Source organism: Sceloporus occidentalis, unplaced genomic scaffold (assembly GCF_023333645.1).
Source record: "Sceloporus occidentalis isolate IW3139 unplaced genomic scaffold, rSceOcc1.0.p SCAF_4, whole genome shotgun sequence".
Classification (NCBI taxonomy): Eukaryota; Metazoa; Chordata; class Lepidosauria; order Squamata; family Phrynosomatidae; genus Sceloporus; species Sceloporus occidentalis.
Genome location: NW_028316984.1, coordinates 132,615,623 through 132,619,594, shown reverse-complemented (window position 1 = coordinate 132,619,594; position 3,972 = coordinate 132,615,623). Strand labels below are relative to the sequence as shown.

The 3,972-nt window shown below is 39.8% G+C and overlaps 1 non-coding gene across 1 annotated transcript; it reads right to left on the bottom strand.

Moving 5' to 3' along the window:
• Positions 1 to 1,402: 1,402 nt before the first annotated feature.
• Positions 1,403 to 1,521, bottom strand: LOC149314628 (5S ribosomal RNA). The gene has a single exon (XR_016281212.1). It is a non-coding gene; the product is annotated as a 5S ribosomal RNA (ribosomal RNA).
• Positions 1,522 to 3,972: the final 2,451 nt, after the last annotated feature.

Here is a 3,972-nt window from a genome sequence, read left to right as displayed (position 1 = left end):
ATGACCAGGGTCTAAGAGATCTATTGATACTGCTGTTGTTTTATACAGTGGATCTTTGTTATATGCTGGAGTTTGGTTCCAAGATCCCCCACGGATAACAAAATCTGTGGATGCCCATTAAATATAATGACATAGCAAAATGGTATCCCTTATAAAAAATGGAAAATCAAGATTTGATATTTGAAATTTATACTTTTTTTGAACATTTTAAAACCATGGATGCTTTAATCCGTGTATAAAAAATCAGTGTATAAGAAGGGCCAATTGTGTTCCACATTTTTCCCAGCCCAGAGAAATTTACAGAATTCAAAGCTTTTGGGTGTGTGTGCTTTTAAAAACAAAACAGCAAACACAGTTGGCACTTGAGAGGCAAGGCGGTGGGTGTCTGATTTTCTCCTCAGAGGGCAGTTCTTTATCTCTACCCTTCAAATGGGTGATCTGATATAGCCCATGTCCCTAAAATGCCAGAAAATTCTAATGTTGCCTCTGGCCCCTCTCATCTCATACAGTTATAATGGAAGTTTTCTGAGATCAGCAGCTTCCTCCCAAGTACCAGAAATGAACTGTGTTTATAGTCTGTCAGCACAAAAGTCAGACCCAGTTATTCCAAACTTCATTCAGGTTTGTCCAAGTTTGCTCATCACCCAGAGATCTACAGTAGCTCCTGCTCAAAAATTGCTTGCAAAGTTTATGGAAATTACTAATAATTAAAAAAAACCACAAGAGTTTCCACTTTCCATAAAAGTGCTGTCCCAAGTTTCTTTTGGGTGGGAATCTCACTTGGATGTAAAAACTTGCAGGAAAATCTGGCCTTTCCTCCTGGTCCTATTCTGGTTTAGGTATGTTGAAAAGGACTGAATAGCTAGGGAAAGTGAGAAGAGAGAAAGCTATCAATATGATCAATAGAAAGGAAAACAAAAATTGTGCAAAAGGGCACTGAAAAGCTTTCAGCAGTACAGAGTATATTGACCAGAATGGCTCAGTGCTTGCAGTTTCCATTGACTTTGGTTAAGTCAACAATAAGCAACTCAGAAAACCTCACCATTCGTTGCTCAGCCCAAAATCCATCTGTTATAGTAGTTCCATGTTTGAGCTGCATAGCTGGTGTTCCCAGCAATGGGGCTGGCAGTAGTCCTCATATTTATGGGGTGTGCGTGTGCGCACATATTCAGTTCTATGTCCTATAAGGCTCTGCTCCTACTGCACTCCATCCTCTGCCAACAAAACAACAAATTATTCACAAGCTTTCATAGTGATTGTTTTTTGTTTTGCTGTTTATTGTCTGTTTATTCATCGGATAATGGCTCTTTAATCGTGACATTGTGTGAAAACCTTAATTGAGATTGCACCATTTTCACAAGATAATCACTGTTTAAAGCCCTGATTTGTCTTTTTTTTTTTTAGCCTACAGCACCCGGTATTCCCAGGCGGTCTCCCATCCAGGTACTAACCAGGCCCGACCCTGCTTAGCTTCCGAGATCAGACGAGATTGGGAGTGTTTAGGGTGGTATGGCCGTAGGCTAAAGCCCTGATTTTTCCTGTGTGATAAAGTTCTAGGACACTTTAATAACAGCTGAAAAAGTGGGTCAATAGAAGATTCATCAAAACTGTCACTACCAAACCGGGACGGTCAGAGGGTATGTAAATAAAAAAGGATTATATGTGTGGTTTTAAAGAATTCTGTCTATTTACTCAAATCTTCTTTTCATCTGTGATGAAAACTTGTAGCTAACCACATGACAGTAGACAGTTGACACTTCTTTAGTGTGGGGACTTTGATGATTGATGCATTGCATGGGGAACAACCCTATTACATAACAGTAATAGTAACAAAGACTAAAAATGGGAATCAGTCTTACATCCACCCAACTACAAATATTTTTTTCAATTTCAGCAAAGTGTCTAGAAACTGCAGCTTTATCATATTGGAATTCACAGATTTAAAGTTAAATGCTGCAACGTTTTTCTTTATAGATAGGAGGAAAGGGCCCCACCTGCAATTACTGTCAGTAACGAGGGAGAGACTGGATAGAGCCATTTCTATCCCACTGAGTTCTTTGAGTGCCTTAGGGCTTATCTACACTGACCAAAAAGATAAAAATTAAAATAAATAATGTAAAATAAGATAAAATCATCCTCACTTTGCATTTTCCTGGTCCACAACAACCCCATGCACTCACAGAAACAGTGAGGTAACATTGGCCCAGTGGGCCACACCTAGCAAACTCACTTCACTTCTCCTTTAATTATAGTCTGCCCACCATATCCATGAATTCTTTATCCATGGATTCAGCCATCCACAGTTTGAAAATATTTTTTAAAAACATGAATTCCAAAAAGCAAACCTTGATTTTACCATTTTATAGAAGGGACACACACCAGGCTTGCTGGACCCAACCAGTCTTCCCCTCCAAAAACTGCTCCTGCCCACCAGCTCCACATTGAACCCACCTTGGAGTGCCAACTACACAGAGGAAAATCCAGATTTGTAGAAAAATTTCAAGGTAGAAGGTGACTTTGAGAAATCATATTAAAGCCTTCTGAACAGCACTTCCAGCAAATTTGCAATGACCTCTCTGGGGATTGTCAAGTAAGTTGTATCCCCAGCTCGTGGCAATTGCAAGGTGAGTAGAGAGTTTTTTTCCCTATTAGTGTAGATAAACCCTTAGTTTTCTCCAATAACTGACTGATCTCATAAGGTCACTGAAACAAGATCACACAGACACAGCAGTACAAGAAGAAATGACAGGCCTCAGTGCTCTATTGGCAGTTTTCTAGGAACTGTGCCTTTGTTACGATAACTAACAATCAGTTGCCCGAGGCAGCCTCCTAACTCTGCCTAATGACCCAGTTTCAAATGAGATTGGTATACACATTTTCCTAAATTCAATTGTTAATCCCAACTAGAGTAGACTCACTGAATCAATGGGAACTTGGTAAATGAACACTTATGTAAGTTGCATTGATTCAATTCGTCTATTCTTGTTTGGACTAACAAATGGATTTAGGTGGGGTGGAGTGGGAAAATGCAGCTTCCCAGCTACAAGTGATCCCCCCAACATCCTATTTTGCATCCTCTGAAACTCCCCATGGGTGAGTGGGAATTCGAATCCTGGTCTCCCAGTGTCTAACCCTCAACCCCTGAACTACTACACCATGCTGGCTCTCCACAGCCAGATAATACTGACATTATACATGCATCTGAGGAATTAGGCTGAAATCCACAAAAGCTCATGCTAACAGCTTCTTTCATTTAGTTAGTCTCAAAGCTGCTACAAGATCCCTTTGCATACTGATTTTCCAGACTACCATAACTATGTATGTGAATTACATTCACAAATTTGCTAATTTATATCACAGTAGTAATTCCAAAAGAAGAAGGTGATCCACAGTTTTTATGAAAGATATTTCCTGTGCTCTCCAATATAGTAATAATGTGCAGACAAGCCATAAACCTAGAATAGGTTTTCCTTCTGTTTGTAGGTTATGCTGCAGCAGACATGAGTCCTTGGAACATAGGGGCCAAGGAGAGCTGTTCAGCCATCAACTCAGTCCTCCCAGAGAACCTACCTTTCATGAGCAGCAGCACTTCAAAAATTAAAATGTGCAAATGTAGGTTAGTTGGTTTTTTAAAGACTGACAATGCTTTTCACTCCCACAATGGCACCCAGGGGATGCTTCCATGTGCCAGCTCATTGTTTTGCAGATCTGCCTGTCAGCTGTTGAGTTATCATCACGTCAAGATACCTAAAATCAGCTTGTGAAGATTACTGCAGAGGTACTGCAGGCAGAATAGTCTGCTGTTGTTCTTATTTTTTTTTTTTAGATGAAATGCAACCTTTAAAGATTTCAGGTGTATTTTAGGCACACAGTGTTTCCACCAAAGAAAGACAGATGTTAGTAAGTCATGCCACAACTCTGTTTTCCCTTAGATTATCTACAGGAGCAATAATTTTATTGGAAGATAACAGG